Raw genomic sequence first — 26,140 nt, 5'->3', positions numbered from 1 at the left:
TGCTAGAATGTTTTCCACAAGAGTGTGGCCTTGTAATTTATTCGTGGAAAACGAATATGCATCTAGGAAATCTGAAGTGTTTGCAAGCTAAATTAACAAGACACCCTATCTTAACAGTAAACTCCCGAGTGAAAATGATGTTATGGTTTTGCAGGAACACTATCTCAGGTATCAATAACTTTGCTAGGCTAGAAATTTTTACAAAGTCAGTAAAAATATTTCCTAGATGAAAATGTGTCACAATCATTTGCTTCCCTCCCCTAGCTGAGCTTCCAGTTGAGGTTAGGATTATAGATCAGGATTATAGATCAGTAAAGACTCAATCATGGCATTTTAATGGCCCTTTCCACTTCCTCTGAGAGTGACAAATTCAGTAAATTTTATATAATTGCTTAATTAATTTCAACTGTTGGTCTTGTTGAAAATATCCAGTTCAGGAATGGGGCCAAATACTAGCTGGTCTATAGGATGTTCAGATTTCATTTGACAGCCCCTGCTTTGGTTGGATTCTTTAATGTTTTTGACAATTAAAACGAATGTAATGTTCATTACACAAATTCCCAGGAAACAAAATGACAACATATATTGATGACTTTCCTATGTTTATGTCCTTTGATCTGTTAATAACAATTTCTTAATATCTATGAGGGTGTTTTAACTCATCATTTTGTTCCATCCTTAATTATTGAGGCCCATGATTTTCCAGATACTTTTCTAGGTTTTAGGGGAATAAAATAATGAATGATACAATCTCTGAACACATGGGGTTTACTTTTTTTAAAAAAATTATTTTTTATTTGAAAGAATTATAGAGAGAGGGAGGGGAAGATAAAGAGAGGGAGAGAGAGAGATCACCTATCAGCTCATTCACTCCCTAAATGGCTGTAATGCCTGGAGCTGGGTCAGACCGAAGCCAGGAGCCAAAAACTGTTTCTGGATCTCCCACGTGGGTTCAAGGGCCCAAGCACTTGGCAGATTTTTTGCTGCTTTCCCAGGCACATTAGCAGAGAGTTGGATTGGAAGTGGAGCAACTAGGAACTTAACTGGCACCCATACGGGATGCCAGTGCTACAGACAGTGGCTTAACCAGCTCCACCACAGTGCTGCCCCAGAATTTACTTCTTAATGCTAAAATAAGTCAACAGTTAAATACGAATAATAAGATTATATCAGGTAATATTAAATCAATGACAACAATAAGAGTAGGATGACTTAAGTTGCCTAAATGGAGGCATAAGTCCTTGGACTCTGTTTGGATTGATATTCTAGGTAGGGAAGACAATAAATGCAAAGGCCCTAAGAAGAAATGAGCAATACTTATGTAAGGAATAGCAGGAGTCCTAGTGTGATTGGAGCAGGAAATGAGGATGGAAAGAAAATCAGAGGTCAGATCTTGTGGGGCCAAAGGCAGGTCTGAAGGTGTTGTCCTGAGTATGACAAGAAACCACTGAAGAATTCTGAGGGGAGGAAGGGGACATGAGGGGATTCATGCTTTAAAAAGAGCACTTGATTCACTGTAGTGTTTGTGTGGGGGCAGGGAGCCCATTGCAGAGTACTATGGTGATTTAGGGCAGAGAGAGGGATGGGTCAAACAGGTTGGGGGAGCAGAGATGGGGAGAGACCTTGAGGGGTGGCAAGAGGGTGGCAAGGTGAGCTATGGGTGGGACTCCTGAGAGCAGAGCCCATGGTGATGCCTGCAGAGAGGGCCCCTGGACTCTACTCCCACCTCAGCCTCTTAGGGACACAATATTCTCTGAGCATCATTTACTTCATCTGTAAATTGGAAACAGTGATCGTAATTCATTCAAGGGTTGTGATGCCTTAGGAGATAATCCTTAAAGCTTTGCTTGGCACTTCTTAAGCACAGTTGGTCCTATCCATCTGCAGATTTTGCATCTGTAGATAGAACAAACTACAGATCACAAACATTCAGGTATGGGTGCTGTGGTGCAGTGGGCCTCTGCACCTTGTATTGTAGTGCTGATTTGAGCATGTTTGCTCTATTTTTAATCCAGTTTCCTGCTAAGGTACCTGGGAAGCAGCAGATAATGGTCCAAGTTCTTGGACCCCTGCCTTTCAGTATTTAGGGAAGTGCTATCACCAGGAACATGTCCATTTTCTTTGCTTATCTATAGAATATAGTCCTAACTCTCAGTTGATTTTCTATTTTTCACCCCTAAGAAGATAGAAAACATCTTGTCCATTTCTGGACTGATTTGCAGTGACTGAGCAGGAAGATTCAGCCATAGTGCTCTGGTTTGTGCTATGCTTACTTCAAGTAGCTTTGCTGAGATTCACATTCTTCACCTACCACATAATCTGATAATGCACAGTTAGAAGAAATCCATGCACCTATGCATCATAAAAATTGTTGTGTAAATATTGGGCATATTGGTTTCGGTTTATTGGTCTATCCCCATGTTTTGGGAATCTGAAGAAACTTTCTACAAGAGTGCATTGCACTTGAAGACAGATAGCAACATAGCTCCCATAAGCAAAGGTGACCCTATTTCTTCATACCTCTTCTGATGGTCACCTTCATTGCCACTCTAGCCACCCAAATATTTCTTTTAAAATTTCATTTATTTATTTGGATGGGGAGAAGAGAGAGAGAGAGGAAGAAGAAGAAGAAGAAGAAAAAGAAGAAGAAGAAGAAGAGGAGGAGGAGGAGGAGGAGGAGGAGGGAGGAGGAGGAAGACAAGAAGAAGAAGAGGAAGAGGAAGAGGAAGAGGAAGAAGAAGGGAAGGGAAGGGAAGGGAAGGGAAGGGAAGGAAAGGGAAGGGAAGGGAAGGGAAGGGAAGGGAAGGGAAGGGAAGGGAAGGGAAGAGGATATTTTCTCTAAAGCTCTGAGCAGGCTGCCAGGAACTACAACCAGTTTCCCACATGGTTAAGAGGAACATAAGTACTTGAGCCAACATCTGCTGCTTCCTAGCACATTATCAGGGAACTGGATCAGAAGGGGAGAGTAGCCAGGAGTAGAGCTTGCACTCTGATATGGATGGGATGCAAGCATCCCAAAAGAAGGCTTGATCCAATGTGCCACAACCCCTGCCTCATGTAGCTGCCAACATCTTGAGTAAGAGAAGAAGATTAAACACTCTTACCAACCATAATGTGTCTGGTGGTACTTCTCAAATTAGTGAGAAATACATGTTGGTGTCAGTAGGTTTGGTCATAATGATAACAGAACATTTGAAATGTCTTAATTTCCTGTGCACAAGTCAATCTGTCATTTCTTTCAAATAGTATCTGAAGTGCATATGTGCAAAATTAGCATTTCCAGGTTTTTCTCCAGCAGGAGCATGTTGATCATACATGCCCATATGAATGCAAGTAGGCCTAGGGAAGAGAAAGTGTGAAGGTCCTGGTTGCAGTGAGAAGATGTGTTGAACTTCAGGTTAGCTCCAAATCCTAGACCCAGCATCTTTTTCCTTGCAGAGTGGGTATTACAAAATCTATGATTTGCTCTTTTCAATGTTGTTTTTTTTTTTTTTTTTTTTTTTTTTTTTTTTTTTTTTACAAAATAGGCCAAAGTACTACAGAATGAAAAGAAAGTGAAGATTAGAAAGTACATTAAATAAGTAATGTGCATAGAAAGAGAAGAGATCCTTGTGATCACAAGTGTCATTATCTGATTACCAATGAACGATTGCTTCAATTGCTTCAATCCTAGTTTTCTTAACTACTGAAAATGTAAATTGTCTGAAACAACAGCTTAAAGACAGTTTCATGTTGTCAAATGATTAATAATTTCAGGAAAGTATTCTCAGAACTGTACTAACATAATAAGGGTTCGACAAAAAGAACATACATTTTCTAAAATAAAATATTTGTTTATTTGAAAAGCAGAGTAAGAAGAACGAGAGCAAGAGGGAGAGGAAGAAGAAGATCTGCAATCTTGTTGGTTCATTTCCCCAAATGCCTACAACAGCCAGGCTTGGGCCAGGTTGACACCAGGAGCTAGAAACTCCATCATGATCTCCCACAATGGTTCCAGAGAACTAAGTACATGAGCCATTATCTGCTGCCTTCCGAGACACATTGCTAGGAAGCTGGATTGGAAACAGATTAGCAGGGACATGAAACGGTGCTCAGAAATAGGATGCAAACATGACAAGAGGAGGCTTAACCCACTGTGCCACAACACCTGTCCCAAAGAACATGCTTTTTATGCCATCATCCTTTTAGATACTGAGGATCTTGGAGAAAAATGTCACATGCTGCCATATTCTAATTGTGTCACATGACTTTTGCCAGAAATTCCTGTACTACTTCATTTTGTAGTACACTCTTTCCATGCTTAACACACCTAGAGTTCGGACCACCTTTACTTGCAAAAACTGGACCACCATTGTTATAAAAATTCTCAAGTTATAGAAAACCTACACACACACATACACAAACACACTCACACACACACAAGTAATGCCCACCCCAATGACAAAAAACAATGACATAATCCAAAGAAAAGGCACTTGAACTTTTCTACATCACTGAGGGCCAAAGAGTTCCATGTTTGGTCTCTCATCTAATCAAGGCCTAGCATCCACAAAAATATGCAGCATAAAACTCTCTATGATGTATGCCATTCAGAGACAATCATACTAACCAATCTTATTTTTATTTATTTGAAAGAGAGTTACAGAGAGAGGTAGAGAGAGAGAGAGAGAGGGAGAGAGAGGAAGAGAGAGAGAGACAGAGAAAGGCCTTCCATCTACGTTTCCCTCCCTAAATAGCTGCAATGGCTGGAGCTGAGCCTATCTGAAGCCAGTAGCTTTTTCTGGGTCTCCCAAGTGCAGAGGCACAAGGACATGGGCCATCTTTCACTGCTTTCCCAGGCACAATTGGGCAGTCAGTACTCCAACCGGTGCCCATATGGGATGCTATCTCTGCTTTGCCACAATACTGGCAATAACCAATCTTATATATATTTATTTTGTTATTAATTAACAGGCTAAAATGAGATGGAGAAATACATAAAAGACTAAAAAGAGGGGCCAGTGTTGTGGCATAGTAGGTAAAGCTGCTGCCTGCAATGTGGGCACCCCATACATATGCTGATTTATGTCCCAGCTGCTCCACATTCCAATCTACATCCTGATAATGGTTTGGGAAAAGAAACAGAATATTACCCAAATGTTTGGGCCCCTTTCACCATGTGGGAGATCTGGATGAAGTTCCTGGCTTTGGCCTGGTCCAGCCTTGGCCACTCAGCCATCTGAGTTCATCTAGGGAATGAACCAACAGGTGGAAGATTCTCTCTCTCTCTGTCTCTCTCGTTCTCTCTGTAACTCTGACTTTCAAATAAATAAATAAATAATTCTTTATATATACTAAAACAACAAAAATAAGCAGCTGGGAAATTATCTCTAAATAATCATCCAAAGAGTGGCTAATTCATCACAAAGGTTTAAGAGTTCTAAAAGTCCACTCTCTAAGTCACTTGATTTCAAAATATACGAAATGAGAAATGACAGAAGGTACCAGGAAAAAAAATAAACTTAAATGGTTGTGAGAGATCTTAACACACCTGTCTCCCAACTAACTGGGCTTGTACTTGAGCGAGGATTTCAGTAGAGAACGATGCCTGATGTTGAGATCCAGAAGATGTGGGTAACAAAGACACTGAGTGCAAGAACATTGCTGCTAGAAAGAATTGCCTGCTAAAATCTACCAAATACTTAATTTTAAGTAACTAAAATTTAAATGCCTGTATGTGAACGATTACTTGTATTCTCAGCAATACATAAGAAATGGCACTGAAAAATTGTATTTGCAGAATTCTATGTGGAAATTTGTGGCATAATGATTCTACTGCATGAACCAGGGGTTGTTCTAAGTACTAACTAATTTAATGTTCATGAGAATTCTGTATGTAGGTTGAATTTGTGTTATGATTGTTGAATTTTATAGATGAAGAAATCTAGACAATAGAAGATAAATTTGTTTAACATCAGAAATTGATGACAACAGCACTTGAACTGAGGGAACCTGACAACAATCATGCTGCCTAGGACTGCTGGGTGCTAATTATGTATTTCTTGGTTTGGGTTGATTTTTGGAAAAATTGTTCAAAAACAGTAATTTTTCTACTTTTTCAGATATGGCACCTCACATTATTTATATGTTTGCTATATGTCTTCTAAACCAATTTGGGTGAATAATTTTTAAATGTTTGGAGTTATCACATTATTTGCAGAAGTGACCATCTATGCAACTGTTGGTTAATCTAAATTGATTGGAAAGCATCCCAAGTTCATATTAAATCAGATAACATGAAATGAAAGCTGATTTTACAATTTTCCTCTTGACAAATTAAACGTGAGATAGTGATTTTAACATTCTAAAGTAGAACAGTGGTTTACAATGTAAATAATATAGATATATCAATAATTAACCCACGGTTGCAACAAAACTTATAGAAAAATTATCTTCAGACATACTGAGTTTCATCCTGAAGGAAAAAAATTGAGGTGTGAAAACAACAAATGCGTGCAATTGCAGAAATGAAAATAAAGATCTGATCCTTAATCAGTTGAAATGATCACTAATAAATGAAATCTAGAAATAAGATCCTACCTCTCAGCATGAGCTCAAATATCAGTTTTTCTTCATAATTAAAGAATTCATTCTTCATAGTGTTAACTCTTTATTCCTCTTTGAGCCTCCTTAATGTTTCCTAGCATACTTTTTAACAGCCATGCAAAATATTGAGGTTTTGAACTTGGGTAAAACAAGTTGTTAAAAGGAATAGAAATATGCAAAATAATTCATACCACCCTATGAATTATAGAGACATCTCAAAAACATGAACAAAAGGAATGATTTAAATGTCATCCCAGTTAAATGGTAAATTCCCCCACGACATGTTTTCCAGCTTATTTGCAATGAAAGAAGCAATCGACATGGCCGCTTGTTTTGAATGTCCTTCTTTCTCCTCTCCCACTCTCAGGCATCCTCATGCCATCAATATGTCCGGATCAATCTGCTGATTCCACTAAGCCTTCCCCATCCCCCTCAAGACTCATGATTCATCTGTGACTCTTTAGTATGATCAGAAATTAGAAAATGTATTAATTATGTCCTCTCTTTGTATATAAATATTTCCTGGTTCACTTACTTTTTATTGATAATTAAAGATAGATTAACTTCAAGTGCACAATGGCCAAGGAGAATGAATTCTTTATGGTCTTGAAAATGTTGCAAGATGGTACCTATTTCTTTTCTTTTCTTTTTTTTTTTTTTTGGAAAATAGACAAAAGTGAAATATACTAAGACTGGGACCTGATAAAATACCTTACAATAGTATACACAATATGTGTTTTTCAATTTAGTAAGGATTCAATAGTAACAGAAGACTCACAAAGGAAGTCTTTATAATTTTTCCTCTGAAATCCTCCTGCAGTTTAAGAAGATTGGAGAAAACACATTTCAGCAGCCTTGGCAGTCACTCAAATTTGTGTGCTCTAAGTTTAGAACCAAACTCAATCTGCCCCCTGTTCAAGTTCTGTTCTATGCTGGCAAAACACCACTTGCTGTTCAGAGGAAGAAGGAAGGCTTTGGAAAACTCAAAGAAACTTACTGGACACTAAACAAGTCCTCAACAATTATATTATTCTCAGCTCGAATACAGCTGAGTTAAACATGTGTGGATCATGTTTCCCTTCTAACACATGGACATAAAACAAATAGAAAAATACGTAGCAACACCTGTTTGAGATTTGGAAAACTTAATAATATTTAAAATTTGCCCAAGTTTGGCTAATTTTTCCAAGATACTATAGAATTTCCTGCCTTCCATTTGTATTTCCTCACTACCATCTCCTTTTATGTTTTAAATAAATGTTTATGTATGCATAATATTTTGCAGCATTTGAAACCTAAATATTGCAATATTGTGTTGAGACAAAAGCTGAAATGTAAAAAGATGTACTATAATTTATTTGTTTCATTATGTAGCCTGAATGAAATATACACATAAACATTATTTAGTTATTTATTTAATAAATAAAGCTTTCTTTTAAGTTTGAAAATCAGAGTTAGAAAATCAGAGTTAGAGAAAAAGAGAGAGACAGAGAAAGAGATGGCCACAATGGCCTGGGCTAGACCTGTCCAAAGCCAGGAGCTTCTTCCAAGCCTTCCACATGGGTGGCAGAACCCACACTTGGGCCATCTTCTGCTGCTTTTCCCAGGTCATTAGCAGGGAGCTGGATTGGAAGTAGAGTAGCCAGCATAGCAGGTGGCAGTTTTAGCTGCTATGCCACAATGCCACTCCACATATAAATATTTTAAACATATTCATATGTTCATATATACATATATACAGTTGTACTCCACCTTATGTTGGGGCATGTTCTGTGTATCCTTAGGTTATTTCATCATAGTTTGAACATCACAGAATGTCCTATGCAGACATAGAAGTCAAGGTCTATCATTCAGTGTGGTTCTGATGCAATCAGGAGCTGTGGTAAGCAGGAATTGTGTGAAGATGCTGCCAGCAGAATGTGGCATACAGTTTTTTTAATAGAAAGCTTTTACTCAATAAATATAGATTTCATAATTATAACTTTTGGATTATAGCAGTTCTTCCCCACATATCTGCCCTCCTACCCTCATATTATTCTACCTCCTACTCCCTCTCCCATCCCATTCTTCATTAATATTCATTTTAATTAGCTTTATATACAGAAGATCAACTTTATACTACGTAAAGATTTCAACAGTTTGCACCCATACAGAAACACAAAGTATAGAGTACTGTTTGAATAGTAGTTTTACCATTAATTTGCATAGTACAACACATTAAGGACAGAGGTCCTACATGGGGAGTAAGTGCACAGTGACTCCTGCTGCTAATGTAACAACTGACACTCTTGTTTATGATGTCAGTGATCACCTAATGCTCCTGTCATGAGCTGCCAAGGCTGTGGAAGCCTCTTGAGTCCACAAACTTCTATATTATTTAGACAGGGCCATAATCAAAGCAGAAGTTCTCTCCTCCCTCCAGAGAAAGGTACCTCCTTCTTTCAGCAATCTTTTTTTCTTCTCATAAATAGAAGAACACTCAAAAATAATCATTGAAAATATAGTATAGTGGCTGGCACCGCGGCTCACTAGGTTAATCCTCCCCCTGCGGTGCTGGCACACCGGGTTCTAGTCCCGGTTGGGGCGCCGGATTCTGTCCAGTTCTCTGCTGTGGCCCGGGAGTGCAGTGGAGGATGGCCCAAGTGCTTGGGCCCTGCACCCCATGGGAGACCAGGAGAAGCACCTGGCTCCTGGCTTCGGATCAGTGTGGTGCACCGGCTGCAGCGCACAGGCCGTGGCAGCCATTGGAGGGTGAACCAACGGCAAAGGAAGACCTTTCTCTCTGTCTCTCTCTCACTGTCCACTCTGCCTGTCAAAAAAAAAAAAAAGAAAAAGAAAAGAAAACATAGTGTAGTAAAGGTGTGTACCAGTAACAGTCACTTATTATCACTACAGAGTATCATGTGCTCTACATAATTGTACCCACTGTACCTTTATCATAATGGCAGTGTGGTACATGTGGTCACACCACAATCACCACAAACACCGGAATAATGCATTGTTCTACAATGCAGTGGCAGCTACAATGCTAGGCAATAGGAATTTTTCAGCTTCATTATAATCTTATGGGACTGCCTTCGTACATGTGTTCAGTCATTAACCAAAATATTGCTATGTAGTACATTCAATGTATATACTTACAAAACTTTATCTGTATATTTTAAATGTAGACACAGACACACACACACACACACAGAGAGAGAGAGAGAGAGAGAGAGAGAGAGAGAAAGGGAATTTTTCATCTGCTGATTCACTCTTTCACTCCCAAAATGCCCAACAGCTAGACCTGGCATGGGTTGAAGCAGGAACTAGGAACTCAGCCCAGGTCTTCCATGTGGGTGTCAAGGCACCAGTTACTTGAGTTATAACCCTGCTCTCAGGGTGGACATTAGGTGGAAACTGGATTGGAAGCCTCAGAGTTGGAACTCAAACCTAGGGACTCCAATATGGGATGCAGGCATCCCAAAGGGCATGTTAAACACAGTGTCAAATATCTACCCCATAAAAAAAAGTTCAACCTAAGTATTTTATATAAATATGCATTTAAATTATTTTACATACCAAATTCCTTAAATCTGATAGATGAGTCAATGTTGTTATGGGTAACATATACTGGAAAGACTGATGGTTTAAGATGTAGGAAATTGGAGTATAAATTCTGACACAAAGTAACAAGTTTATAGTTTCTCTGAAATTTTTTCCTTAACTAAGAAAGGTACAGCTGGACTTGATAACACTTCAATTAGTTTCTTATACTGATTTTATGTAAGTCAGTGGTTCCAACAAAAAGTTTGAAAATTACTTACAATTTTGTGATTAACAATGTGAATTTTAACTAGATTTGGATCTCTATTTGTTGTTATATCTATTCTTATCCCAAGCAGATGCAAGCCAAGTTGAAAATTCCATGTTCTCTTAAAATCCTTCAAACTATTTACTCTGTACTTTTATAAATCTTAATGTGTAGTGCCAAATTTAATTATAGCTTTCAAGATGTATGTCAGTAGGGTACGAGGGAATTTCTGCAGTGCTATCTCCCTACCCTACTTTATTCCTATCCCCTCACATCCCCTCACCTCCACTGAGCTAAAGCAGTATACGGTACAATTGTTAAGAACACAATCTTTGAAGTTAGCTTCTGGTTTAGATTCTTGGCTCTGGTGCCAGACATTTCGCCTAGCAGTTAAGATGCAGGTTATGACAGCTGCACCCCACATGAGAGCACTTGGATTCAATTCTTGGCTCTGGTTCCTGACTCCAGCTTTTTGCTAATGCAGACCATGGGAGGTAGCAATGATAGTTCAAGTAAGTGGGTTCCTGCACCATGTGGAAGATCTGGATTGTGTTCCTGGCTCCTAGCTCCCCATGATGGTTTTATCAGGCATTCGGGGAGTGAACCAGTAAGTGGCTGGGAGCTCTCTCTGTGTCTGTCTGTCTCTTCTTAGAGAGAGGAGAGAGAGAGAGAGAGAGAGAGAGAGATTGATTTAAAAATCCTATCACTGTCATTTCATAATGACAGTCCCTAGCTAATAATAGTTTGAATTATGAAATTTTAATTTTATGATACTGCAAAAATGAGACATTAGTAAAACCATGGTTCAAATTTTGAATCTTGATCTTTTACTGGCCTAGCTATTTTGACTATTCTGTTTTCATTCTCAGTACAGTCTGCAGTATATTACAGTAGATATCTAACACTGTCTTATAAGATTTATGTTAGATTATTTTGCCCAACTATACACTGATGTAAGTGTTCTGAGCATATTTAAGATAAGCTAGGCTAAGATGTGATATTCAGTAGTTTAGGTTTGTTGAATAAATTTTGACTTAGGATATTTTTTGCTTTTTTAAAAAATTAGAATGGAACCACGTAGTTAGGAGCATCTGTACTTGACTTTGGGCAAGTCGTTTGCTCTCTCTGTGCTTCAGTTTTTTAATCTATAAGAGAAAAACGCATTTCATTGAGGAGTGCACCATTTTGTATTCAAAGTGCTTAGGATAGTGCTTGGTACATAGTAAATTTTTGACACATATTAGTTATTTCTTTGCTTCCTATTGGCCTCAGACATGAGAATTTAAGCCCTAGAAGAACAGGAAGCCCAGTAATCTTATTCAACATGGTCATGGCTAGTTCACCTTTTCATCTTCCTCCTTTTTTATTGAAGTAAAATCCATATAACATGAAATTAACCATTTGAAAAGGTAAAATTCAATGTCATTTAGAACATTCACAAAGGGATATGGCTATCTTCTAAGGTATCTTTATCATATGGTGGAAGTTGCCTTCTGTTCCTAGTTCGCTGAGTATTTTTGTTGTGAAATGGTATTGGATTTTGTCAAATGCCTTTTCTGCATCAATTGAGATGATAACATGTTTTTTTCCTCCATTATATTAATGTCATATCAATGTAATTGATGACTCCTCATATATGGAACCACTCTTGCATTCTTGGGATAAATCACACTTGGTCATGGAGCATAATCCTCTTAATATGCTTCTAGATTTCAATTGCAAGTGTTTTATTGAGGATTTTTGCATGTGTATTCATAAAGGATTTTTTCTAGCGTTTTCTTGTGACATCTTCATCTGGCTTTGTAGTAAGAGTGATACTGGCCTCATAGAATGAGTAAGGTTGGATCACTTCTGTTTTCTTGCAAGCATTTGAGAAAGATGTGATGGTAATTTTTCTTTAAAAATTTGGGAAAATTCATCAGTGAAGTCATCTCATCATCACTTTTTTCCCCCTTGGAAGTTTTTTGTTAGTTTGTTTTTAGTATTTATTCAATCTCTTTATTTGGTAAACTTCTATTCAAATTTTCTCTATCTTCTTGGGTTGTTTTTGATGATTTGTATATTTCTAGCAACTTGTCTGTTTAATCAAGGTTATCTAATTTGTTGGCACATAATTGTTCTGTGGGGAGCAACTCGGACTAGACTAAGTTACTGGAATTAAGACTTATTCTATGCATCTGCTCTCCCACAATATGGCGCTGAGAAGGGAGAAACAGCTGCTCAGCTGCCTCCAGTTCAACCAATAAACTGTAGGACTTGCTCCTGATTGGAGGAGAGCAGCGTACTCGGCGTGTGGGTAGCAGAGTTGGGATTGGTGGAAGAGGACTATAAAGGAGGAGAGAGACAACATGCACCAGGAACATCTAAGGGGAACATCTGAGGGAACACCTGTGCAGCCCCCGAGAGAGCTGGCCGGTGGTGTGCCGCTCCCCCGCGGAAGTGGGGAATGTGGCAGGGGGAACCGCCCTTCCACGGAGGTGGAGGGACGGCAGCCAACCCGGGAAGAACCAGCAGCAAACCCGGGGAGGGCCGAGCAGATGAAAGAACAGCGCAGGGTCCTGTGTCGTTCCTCCACGAAGACGGGGAGCGACATAATGGTGCCGTGACTCGGATATGAAGCCCAGGCAGGGTTTAGTGTCGTTCCTCCACGAAGAGGGGGAGCGACATTGTTCAAAGTGTTCTCTTGTAAGTATGTTTATTTCTATCCCACTTTTACTTGTGGTTTTAGTAATATAAGACTTCTCTCACTTTTCTTTGTCAATTTAGCTAAGTATTTGTCAGTTTTACTCAAAGAATACACTTTTGATTTACCTTATTCTATTTTCTTCTTTTTTCATTTAATTCCACTCTACTTTGTGTTATGTTCTTTTTCCTTCTAGCTTTTTGTTTGGCTTGCCTTTCTTTCAAGATTTTATTTATTTACTTGAGAGGCAGAGTTACAGACAGTGAGAGAGAGAGACAGTGAGAAAAGTCTTCCATCTGCTGATTCACTCCCCAGATGGCTGCAATGGCCAGAGCTGCACCTATCCAAAGCCAGGAGCCAGGAGCTTCCTCCAGGTCTCCCATGCTAGTGCAGGGGCCCAAGCACTTGGGCCATCTTCCATTGCTTTCCCAGATCATTGTGGAGAGATGGATTGGAAGAGGAACTGCAACCATAGGGGATGCTGGCACTGCAGATGGAGGACTAACCTATTGTGCCACAGTGCTAGCCCCCTGGCTTGCTTTTATTTTTCTAGTTCCTTAATGTGTAAAGTTAGATTATTGATTTGGGGGCTTTTTTTCTTTACTAACGTACATTTTTATATGAATAAATTTCTCTCTGAACACTACTTTCACTGAATTTCATGCAGTTTCATTTTCATTCATTTCAAAGTATTTTCTAATTTCACTTGTAGATTTTTGTTTGGTCCATTGGTTGGTTAAGAGTGTGTTCTATAATTTTCACATGTAAAATTTAAGTTTTCCTTCTGTTATTAATTCCAACTTTTATTCCATTATAATTGGAGAAGGTACTTTGTGCTGCTGCTGCTGCTTCTCCTCGTACTCCTCTTCATCCTCATCCTCTTCTTCTTTTTACCTAGAACCCTTTTATTTAAGGTTTACAAGCTTCATGAATTTCATGTAAACAAATTTAGCAATATACTATTCAAATTAATTGAGACTTGTTTTGTGGCTCAGCATATGATTTATGCTAGGGGATATTACACGTGCACTTGAGAAAATGTGTCTATTCAGCTGCTGTAAGGGAGAGTGCTTCATTTATGTGTTAGGTTACTTGGCTTACAGTTTTGTTCAAATCTTCTATTTCTTTATTAATGTTATGTATAGCTCTATTCATAATTGTGAATGGGATATCAAAATATCCAACTATTATAGAACTGCCTATTTTTCCCTTCCAACCTGTCATGTTTGGTTTCATAAATTTTGGGGATTTTTAATGTGTGAATATGTTTATAATTGTTGTACCTCCTTGGTGGATTGATCCTTTCATTGATATACAATGCCACTTTGTTTCTTGTAACAATGTATCTTAACCTGTTTTGGGTTAAATTAGTATAAGTTAATTTCTGTTTTGAAATATCTTTTTATATCTTTTAATTTCAACCTATTTGTGTCATTGTGTCTGAAGTGAGTTTCATAAACAATAGTTGTATCATATTTCTTATTGAGTCTTCTGATCTTCACATTTAATTGAGAAGTTTAATCCATTTATATTTGAAGTAATTACTGATAAGGATGGACATTTGCATTTTGCTATTTCTTTTCTATGAATATTAAAACTTTTTTATTCAAATTTTCCATTAATATCTTCTTTTCAGATAAATTCTTTTAAGTTTACCATTTTGGTTTACTTTTCATTTCCTTTTTTGTGGGTTTGTTTTTGTTTATTTTAGATTTTCCTTAGAGGTTACACTGGAGATTATAAATTTTTTAAAGATTTATTTGTTTTTTGAAAGTCAGAGTTACACAGAGAAAGAGAGGCAGAGAGACAGAGAGGTCTTCCATCTCCTGGTTCACTCCCCAAATGGCTGCAACAGTGGGAGCTGCGCCGATTCAAAGTCGGGAGCCAGGAGCTCTTCCAGGTCTCCCACACTGGTGCAGGGGCCCAGGGATTTGGGCCATCTGCTGCTGCTTTCCCATGCTGTAGCAGAGAGCTGCATCAGAAGTGGAGCAGCTGGGACTCAAAGAGCACCCATACGGGATGCCAGCACAGCTGGTAGCGGCTTTACCGCTATGCTACAGTGCTGGCCCCAGGGATTATAATTAACATGTTAACTTTATTAGAGCTAATGTGAATTAGCATCAGCTGAGATTCACTAGCGTAAAACTATTTCAAAAAGTTTGTGAAGGGGCCGACGCTGTGGTGTAGTGCGTAAAGCCACCACCTGCAGTGCCAGTATCCCATATGGGCACCAGTTCAAGTCTCAGCTGTTCCACTTCCAATCCAGCTCTCTGCTACGGCCTGGGGAAGCAGTAGAAGATGGCCCAAGTCCTTGGGCCCCTGCACCCGTGTGGGAGACCTGAAAGAAGCTCCTGGCTCCTGGCTCCTGGCTTCGGATAGGCACAGCTCCAGCCATGGCAGCTAATTGGAGAGTGAACCAGCAGATGGTAGACTTCTCTCTCTCTCTGACTCTCCTTCTCTCTCTGTGTAACTGACTTTCAAGTAAATAAATCTTTTTTAAAAAGTTTGAAAATTGAAGTAAAATATAGAAACTGAAATCCATGCATGGCTTCTTCATAATATGCATTTTCATGAATTTTTTTGAAGCTCCTTATATACAGAACTCCATTGCTTTACAAGTCTGCTAATTTAATCCTTTTGTTATTATCATAAATTACATATTTATACAAGTGTGCCCACCAACAAAGATTTATAATTAGTGTTCTACTAATTCTTTTTTTAAAGATTTATTTATTTTATTTGAAAGAGTAACACAGAGAGAGGAGAGGCAGAGAGAGAGAGAGAGAGAGAGAGAGAGAGAGAGGTTTTCCATCCAATGGTTCACTCCCCAATTGGCCGCAACGGCCAGAGCTGTGCCGATCGGAAGCCAGGAGCCAGGAGCTACTTCCAGGTCTCCCACATGGGTGCAGGGACCCAAGGCCTTGGGCCATCTTCTACTGCTTTCCCAGGCCATAGCAGAGAGCTAGATCGAAAGTGGAGCAGCCGCATTTCGAACCAGCACCCATATGGGATGCCAGCGCTTCAGGCCAGGGCTTTAACCCACTGCGCCACAGTGTCAGACCCTCTACTAATTCTTAATAAAGATTATTTTTAAAGATTTTTAAAAATGTATTTGAAAGGCAGAGTTACAGAGATATTTTTCATCTACTGTCTCACTCCCCAAGTGGTTGCAGTTGCAGGGCTAGACCAGGCCAAGGCCAAGAGTCTGGAACTGTACCTGGGTCTCCCATGTAGGTGAGGGACCTAAGCGCTCCGGTCACCTTTTGCTGCTTTCTGGGCACATTAGCAAGGAGCTGCATTGGAAGCAGAGCAGCCATGACTGGTACTGGTGCTCACAGGGGATGCCAGCATCTCGGGTGGTAGCTTAATTCACTTTACCACAAAGCAGGCCCCAGTGCCCCAGTGTTTTAGACATTTGCCTTTTAGATAACATAAGAAATAAAGAGGAATTATATGCAAAGAATGAAATCTACTGACGTATATTTCTGTAGCTACTTTGCTGTTGTTCTTTATTTCTCCATGTGACTTTCAGTTATTATTTGTTTTCATAATTTTTTTTTCATTTTAGCCTGGAGGACTCTCAGATCTACGAGGGATGAACTCTTTCAGTTTTTAGTGATCTGGGGAGTCTTAATATCTTCTTCATTTTTAAGAATAGTTTTCCTGGAAACAGAATTCTTGATTTAAACCTTTTTGCTTTTAGTACTTTAGATACTTATATTATCATCCCACTGTTTCCTTGCTTCTGTGGTTTTTGAAACAAAATCAGCTGTTAATTCTGTTGGGGATCTCCTGTATATAATAAGTCATTACTCTCTTGATGCTTTGATAGTGTGTCTTTGGGGCCGGCATTGTAGCACATTAAGCCTCTGCCAGAAATGCCAGCATCCCATATGTGTGCTGATTCAAGACTGGGCTGTGCCAGTTCCAATCCAGCTCCCCGCTAAAGTGCCTGGGAAAGCAGTGGAAGATGGTGAGGTGCTTGGGGCCCCATGTGGGAGATCCAGAAGAAGCTCCTGGATCCTGCGTTTAGCTTGGCCCACCCCTGGCCATTGCCAGGGTGTAAACTGACAAATGGAAAATAACTCTCTCTCTTCTTTGTAATTCTGCCTTTCAAATAAATAAAAAATAAATCTTCAAAAAAAATTGCCTGGGCCGGCACCATGGCTCACTTGGCTAATCCTCCGCCTGCAGCACAGGCACCCAGGTTCTAGTCCCGGTTGCTCCTCTTCCAGTCCAGCTCTCTGCTGTGGCCCAGGAGGGCAGTGGAGGATGGCCCAAGTGCTTGGGCCCTGCACCCGCATGGGAGACCAGGAGGAAGCACCTGGCTCCTGGCTTCAGATAGGCGCAAAATGCTGGCCACAGCTTGCTGGCCGTGGCGGCCATTTTGGGGAGTGAACCAACGGAAGGAAGACAGACCTTTCTCTCTGCCTATCTCTCTCACTGCCTAACTCTGCCTGTCAAAAAAATTAAAAAATCAGCCTGTCTCTGTCTTTTGGTGACTTTGATATGTCTTTTTTTTTTTTTTTTTTTTTTTTTTTTTTTTGACAGGCAGAGTGGATAGTGAGAGAGACAGAGAGAAAGATCTTCCTTCTGCCGTTGGTTTACCCTCCAATGGTCGCCACGGCCAGCGTGCTGCGGCCGGTGCACCGCGCTGATCCGAAGGCAGGAGCCAGGTGCTTCTCCTGGTCTCCCATGGGGTGCAGGGCCCAAGCACTTGGGCCATCCTCCACTGCCTTCCTGGGCCACAGTAGAGAGCTGGCCCGGAAGAGGGGCAACCGGGAAAGAATCCGGCGCCCTGACCGGGACTAGAACCCGGTGTGCTGGCGCCGCTAGGTGGAGGATTAGCCTATTAGCCGCAGCGCCAGCTTGATACGTCTTGATGTGGGTCTCTTACACGTTATTCTTCTTGGAGGTTCTTGTGCTTCTTGAATGTGTATATTTATGTCTTTTATCTTTTATTTTTCTCTTTTCTCTCTTGTTCTTCTCTCTTGTTCTTCTTGATGGTGTCCCATATATATCTGCTGATCATTTACTTTCATTGTTTTCTCTTGTTGCTCCACAGATTGAATAATAATTGACTTATATTGATTATACTGATTGTATCTTCTGCCTGCCCAGTCCTGCTGTTTAACGATTCTTGTGAATTTTTCATTTCAGTTATTATACTTTTAAGTTTCAGAATTTCTATTCAGTTTATTTGCTTTTGTAGCTTTTAAAATGTTTTATTTACTTGAAAGGCATAAAGTGATAGATATAAAGAGAGATCTTTCGTGTGTTGGTTTGCTTCTCAAGTACCCATAAAAGCCAGGGTTTGTCCAGGCCAAAACCAAGAGTCCAGAAGTCTATCTGGTCCCCTCTGTGAGTGGCAGGGACCCCAGGTACTTGGGAGCACACATTTCTTAAGAATGAATCTGGGAGGAGGCCCACACAGGTCATGAAGGCAGTTTCAGGTTAATTAAATCAGCAGATCCATGTGCCCAGTTACCAGCATATGGTCTAGAGAGGTGGGCACTGTTTTCAGGTGGGGACATCGCTTTAGCATTGTGGACTTGGTGATGGGGAAGATGGGAGTGGATAGTCATAGGCTGGGAAGGTCCTAAGTCTAAGGGTGGGTTGGGATATGCACATTTGTGTATTCAAGGTCGCTCACAGTAAGGGAAGGAGCCTTGGTGACTGGAGTAGAGGAGTGCTGTGCTATCATTTTTTGTTGAGTTCCCCATGGAGCCCTGTGATATCTGAAAAGTCTCAATTTAAGTATGACTTTACAGGGGGCCTGTGCTGTGGCATAGCCAGTAAAACAGCGTCTTATAGTGCTAGCATCCCATATGGACACTGGTTCAAGACCCAGCAGTTCCTCTTCCAATACAGCTCTCTGCTGTGGCCTGGGAAAACAGTAGAAGATGGTCGAAGTCCTTGGGCCCCTGCACCTATATGGGAGACATGGAAGAAGCTCCTGGCTCCTGGCTTCCAATCAGTCCAGCTCTGACCATTGCAGTCATTTGGGGAGTGAACCAGCAGATGGAATGCTTCTTTCTCTCTCTCGCTCTTGCTCTCGCTCTCGCTCTCGCTCTCACTCTCACTCTCTCTCTGTGCCTCTGCCTGTTTGTGACTCTGACTTTCAAATAAATAAATAAATCTTTAAAAAACACGACTTTACAGGCTCTTATGAAGGTATGGTTTTTGATGTAGGAGAAATGGATATGTATATTTGGTAGTCTTGGAACTTGATTTATGACTTTGAGTTATTTAAACTCATGGGGAGACTGTGTTTGTACTCTTCATGCAGTGTTGTAAGTGAGCCATCCAGTGGCATCTTTCTTAGCTTGTATACAGTTTGAGGCTTATTGATTCCTTTCTTTCTTGCTGTCCCTTTTCACTGGGCATCTGGGACACCATGCTCTTTTGAGTTTCTTTTTACATCCTGGGGTAACTTTTTGCACTTCCCCTTGCTTATTTCTCCTCCTCTTCCTTACTGGCTAACATTGGAGGGCTGGAGGTCTCAGTCTTCATTCTTATATCCTTTTAATATATACACTTCTCTTATTCATTCAAACACTATATGAGGAGACTTTAAATAGTTTATGGAAAATGGAATTCAAAAATAAATTTTGTGTAAAATTTTTGAAATTCATGCATACTTGTGTATAATGTATATTTCTATAAATTTTTTGAAGACTCCTTATATACCCACTTCCTGTTCCTGAGTTGGATTTCTAATAGATATCTTGATTTTCTCTAGTAGATACCTGCTCTCTGTCAACCTCTACTCCCAGTATGGGGTCTTTGACACCTCTCTCTCCTGTATACCACATCCAGTCATTCAGGAATTTATCTGGGCCCCGCCCTGAAAATACAGTCCCCTGAATCTGACGCCTCACATTGACTCCCCACTGCCTATACCTTGGGTGAGAGCACCAGCATGGCCCATCTAATTGCTGCTAGAACCTCCTGGAAAACTCTTAGGTTCCAGCTTTGCCTGTTAACAGCTAATCTGCTTGCTTCTTTTAATATTTAAGTCACATCATGCCTCCCTTCTCAAAAGCTGCCAGTGGCTCCCATTTCATTTTGAGTGAAAGCTAAAGACCTTCCAGAGGTCAAGCAGTGAGCATATAACCTGACTCCAACATATAGTTGGCAACAACTATATGGCAGTTCAAACACCTGGAAGAACAGGTTCTCATTGGTGCTAGGCATGGGGCTGGATGAGTGAAAGAGTGAATTTGGAGGAGTCTGTTCAGCAGGATGTGGGTGGGCTGGAGAGGAAAATCCAGGGCCAAAGGGCTGAGCAACAGATAGGATCTCCTATACTCTATAGCCACATCATGGGCCAGTAAGTAACCGTGTTTGGTTTCAAGCAGGTGCAGTTGGTGTTTTCTTTCTCCTGTAATCAAGAGCCTTGCCCAAAGCAGGGGTGAAGGAAGAGGCAAAATTGACATTCACTAAGCATTTCCTTTAGGTCAGGTACTATGCTATGTGTATTATGCTAATTATTTTATTATAGTCGCTCCTTCCTTCTCTTATTTGTTTATGGTTTTAATCCATTTACCTTACCTATAATTATCTTTCAATTCTTCTCTGGCCAATGGTTTAAAACACCTGATCAAAACTTATTTCCATCAAAATACATCCACTTTGCCTCCCACTAATATTTATGTAAATAGCTGATTCATGTTAATTTCTGGTTGCTCATAGAGTTTTTATGGCCTTGGAAGTGGGTTTCTGTTCAGACTAGGAACTTTATGGCATTAGAAACAATACCTTCCACTTCTTTTTTCATCTCCCCTCAGCATTCAGAACCATTATTTGTTTTGCCCAGTGAACCTCCCACAAATATGATTTATAAGGGTTCAAAAATATTGTTTGTCCCAAGGCACTATTTTATTTCTGATGGCTTTAAAATAATTTAGTTACAATAAGCAAGCTAAGAAAGTCTAGGCTTATTTTATACTTTTAGAAATTTAGATAAAACATGTAGAGTGTTTAAAACAGTACTTTATTAAATGCTCAAGAAATGGTATCTTTTTCTAAGAACTCACCCACATTTGTATATTCTATTTGTCCCTTAGCATACACTTGTATCTTACAGTTTTGTCAGTTATGTCTAGGTCTCATTCCCTTTAATACAAGACAAACCTAAGTGAAGCTGGCCATGTATGCGGTGCATGTTTTGGCAGTCAGCACAGTGTGGAAGAGTGGAAAGAACATGAGTTGAGTTTAGAATTGGTCTAGACTGGATGAACCTTGAATTTGCCCCCTAGTTGCCAGGTCACAGCTTGGTTATTGCACTCCACGATTAGCTTCAGTGTGACCCTTCTGTAAAATGAAGCATATTCACCTAACCCTCAGAATACTTGGCAGGAAATGAGGTTTTTAAAATTGATGTAGTGTCTGTTAAATGGCAGATACCTCTGTAGTTAATATTTTTATTCACATAGTTGGTATTTTCTTTTCTACAGTTTTCTGCACTATTTTCCTAGTCTCAACAAATGCAGGCTGAAAATACACTGGGTTTATTTATTCATCCCACTGGGGTGTGAGGACTCTGTTCACATGTGTAATGCCAGTGCCTACCACAATGCCTGGCAGGCAGTAGATGCTCCCTGGATTCCTGCTGATCCAAACTTCTTCCACATCGTATGTCTGTCTTCACCTGGAAGATCATCCGAGACTCATGTGAAGGGCTCCTTGCTTGTTATTTCCACTTAACATAATGCCATAGAGTGAGAGGGGGATTATGCACACAGACTCTGGGAGGGAGTATTGTGTATCTCTAAAGCTGTGAACATTCTCTTGTTTTCAGGATTACATTTATGCTTGTTAAAAACAAGCAAGCACTGAGGTTGGTGTTTGGCCTAGCCTTTAAGATGCTGCCTTATATTTGCTCCCTGGCTCCTGACTCCAACTTCCTGCTAGTGGAGGCCCTGGGAGGCAGCAGTGATGGTTCAAGTAGTTGGGTCCCTGCCACCCATGGCAGAGACATGAATTAAGTTTCCTGCTCCTGGCTTTGATCCCAGCTGGGACCATTGTGGATATCTGTGGAGGGAACCAGAGGATGCAAGCTCTTTCTGTCTCTCTTTACCCCTCATTTAAATAAATATGCAAATAATTTATAAAAAAAAATCTACCTGAAGATTTTGATTTGTCCTTGTGCTCACTCTGTTGCTTTGGAATCTTACATCATCCGATATGCAGACAATTCCAGTGCCCAAAGAAAGCAGCAGCTCATAGCCTTGTCTGAGCCAGGCATGCCCAGGCTGACTTTGTCTCCACTGTCTGTCCATCATGTCTCACCCTTCAAGAGCCACTCTCAGCAGATGTGTGCATCGTGCCAAAGTATATGGGTGTACAAAGCTGTGGGGGCAGGTGCTCTGTTTGGCACTGGAACCTGCCAAATGGACTACACTTTGCATTTCTGGCTCTTTCATTCACCTGGTTTCCAACTGCAGACACTCTGCAGGTTTGGGTTTTCATCGAAGCTGCATGTTCATTGTTCTTGTGAATTTCCATTGCAGCTACTTGCATACATTTTTTGGATTCCTGTAAAATTGATTCCAGTGTTTTACATATATTCAGACCAACAATTGAATTACTCTTTTTAGTTTTTGTGACTGTAAAACATGAAAATTATTTGCTTTTCTATCCAACCTTGACATTCTATAATTCTAATAGATTTTTCTTTGTTGTGAACCACTCAAAGGTCATGCCATTTGTCCTTGAAATAAATCAAAGCTTGGTCAATGGAGTTCTAGTTTGATGTTAAAATAGTGAGCCCAAAATCTTTCCTCATAATATGATAAACATTTGAAGAGCACTGTGAATATTTAAAAATTTCCCCCTCATGTAAGGTGATGTAAATATCATTATTTCCACCTGACAGAACAATTCAAGCAGTTCAGGTTTCCAGAATATGCAGAAGAAATGCAAAAAAGATGTCAAAGAGGGCAGAGAAGAGATCTTTATGTCATGAGAATTCCTGCACGTCTCAATCTCACTGATTCAGTAAGTTTTTATGGTGTTCCTCTGGGAAATGAAACACTCAATGAGAAAAAGGTAGCACACAATTATTCCTCATAGTCAAAGAATCTGTCAGTAACTGTCCAGTAGCAAGGAAAAAGCAATGTGAATGAAAAATTACTAACAAAATCTGAAAGACAAGCCAATATATTCTGAGGATTTGGTGTAGACAGCACCTTCATTTGATCATGGAGAGCTTCCTTGAGGAAGTGTCACTTGAAGTGGGTGTTGATTGTGCTTGTTTGTATCCTTTCTTCTGATGCCAACAAATAAAGTGGAACTGAGCTGCTCTGAAATCCTATACCAGTGTCTCAGAAAATGAATATGTTGATATGCATTTATATACATTGATGCTAATTTATTTAACAAACTTTTGTTGGGTATCTACTGGGAGACACCAAGACAGGTGTAATTCCTTTTAACAAAACACCAATGCTTACTGGGGGCAGCAGTCAACAAGGAAATAGATAAGAATATGTCAGGTGATTATAGGGGAGAGTGTTCTGATAAAAAATCACATATCCAGAGGCTTCCTCCCATCCTTCTCCTAGAACATAAATGGTTGGTTGCAATTATCTCAAAACTTTGAAAATGAGTTTTGTAGAGTTAGAAAATGATTGAATTTGATTTGTCACTGACACACTTTCAGAATGAAGGGCAAGTTCACTTTGTTTCACTATTTGTTTAAATAGTAATGGTATAAAATACCCTCTGATGTTTGGGGCTATGTAGCACAATGTTCTTGCTGTGTTGGGGGGGGTCTCCTTTCTAAATCTGACTCCCATGTTACACCCACTTTACAAATATCCTCTTCCTCTGGAAGTTTGGGAATATACTCTATGGCGAAACAATCCTCTGTGTTTCTCTGCCCCAATAGACTACACCAGGATTGGGACACCTAATTAGATTTTCTAATAGAATGATTCTTTTTTCAAGAGTTGAATGATTCACAGATAGAACCTCAGAGGCAACCTCCTTAAGTTCCCCCTTATCCATGGCTTCACATTTTGTGGTTTCAGTTATCCATGGGCAACTGTGATCTGAAAATGTTAAATGGAAAAGTTTAAAAATAAACACTCATACATTTTAAATTCTGAGTAGTATGATAAAATCTCATGCTGCCCAGCTCTGTCTCTCCTGGGCAGTGAATGCTCCCTTTGTCCAGAGTGTCTATCCTCTATATGCTACTCACCTGTTAGTCATTTAGTAGCCATCTTGGTTTCTGGGTTGTAGGATCCACTGTTGTATCCCAGTGCTTGTGTCCAGGTAACCCCGATTCTACTTAGTCTTGGCCCCAAAGTGCTAGCAATCATGACGTCCTAAAGCGAAGCTGGAAAATGCTTCCTTTAAAGTGAAAAGGTGGAAGTCCTTGACTTAGAAAAAAAAATCAGATGTTGAGATTGCTGAGACTTACGGGAAAAGAAATCCTTTACCTGAAACTGTGAAGGAGGAAAAAGAAATTTCTGCAAGTTTTGCAGCTGCACATCAAACTGCCAATGTTCTGACCGCAATGGATAGTATGTGATTAGTTATGATGAAAAAGGCATTAAATTTTTCTGTGGAAGGTGTGAAAACATGTTCCAATTGACAGTAACAAATTGTGCTGTAGGCTTTGTATTATCTCACATCAACATAAGAAAGTGAGTCCAGCACAATAAAATAGAGAGAGAGAGAGAGAGAGAGAGAGAGAGAGTTACATAACTTTTATTGCAGTGCAATTGAGATTATTCTCAACTTGCAATTTCTTTATCTACCAGGATACAAAAGTGTGCCCATAGAAGTATTCTATTTTTCATTTTCAGGGCTGTTTTTAATAAATTATATGAGATCCTCAACATTTTATTACAAAATAGGCTTTGTGTTATATTATCTAATTGCAGGTTAATATAAAAACTCCAAGCAAATTTAAGGTAGGTTAGGCTAAGCTTTGATCTTTGCTAGGATAAGTATATTAGATGCATTTTTGACTTATGGCATTTTTGACTTATGATAGGTTTATTAAGATACTAGTCCCATCATAAATCAAGGAGTATCTGTATATTGTTATAATTTTTCTATATTATTAACATTTGTTGCCAATCTCTTATGTGCCTAATTTACAAATTAAACTTTCTCATAGGTATGTATGTCTAGGAAATAGTAAACACAAAATAGTGTCCAGTATTGTTCTTGGTTTCAGGCATCCACTGGGGGTCTTGAAACAGATCCCTCTTTGATAGGGAGGTGGGGTGGTGAAAATTATAAAATGCAGTATTCTGTATGCTGGTTCCTGTCATGGATGATCTGGATGATATTGCCCCTCTGCCCCTCTAGACCCACTCTTCACGTTATCCACCTTCTCCTTCACCAGACTTCACGATGGGGTCTGCAGATGAGATTGGCAGGAGGCACAGTGTGAAGCTAGGGTGTACAACTCCAGGTGCCTCCCTATGGGGTTGCCATGGGGAGAGGTGAGCCTCTTGCAATGGCTATATCTCTTGCCAGGGGCTCCCAGGCAGCCGCTCCCGTTCTGCCTGGAATATTCCACCATCCCTTCCTGATTCCCCCGCCCTGCTCACAACTTTGCAGTCTCTTCATGTAACACTCCTCACACTACCCGGTTGAGTGTGCCATCTGTTTCCCACCAGGACCCTGACGGATCCACAGAAAACTAGGTCAGTGGGTGGAGCTACTCATTTGTGCTGGAAATCAGAAATTTATTTTGCTTTGGTCTCTCTAAGTCAGATTGGTTTCCACTCAGTATTCTCTCTTTATGTTTGTCCCAGAAAACAGAGTTAAATGATCATTTAGCCATAGGAAAAGAAGGTCAATTTATTTCCACTAAAAAAGCATTATCCTACAATGTGGGGTCATAACCTATGTTTAGATATTTTCTTGGGATGGATTCAAACTCCAGAAACATACCATTGAGTAAGTTACATTTTTTTGGGAAAAAATCAGAGCAACATATTCACATCTTTTATTGTCGAGCAGTAGGTTTAGCTGGGAGAAATAAACATTAAAATATGTGATTAATTAAGGCAGAAATGCATTGCTCACTCACATACAAACAAGAAGGCATC

This window comes from Oryctolagus cuniculus, chromosome 6, assembly GCF_964237555.1.
Source record: "Oryctolagus cuniculus chromosome 6, mOryCun1.1, whole genome shotgun sequence".
NCBI lineage: Eukaryota > Metazoa > Chordata > Mammalia > Lagomorpha > Leporidae > Oryctolagus > Oryctolagus cuniculus.
This window is presented reverse-complemented; position numbering follows the sequence as displayed.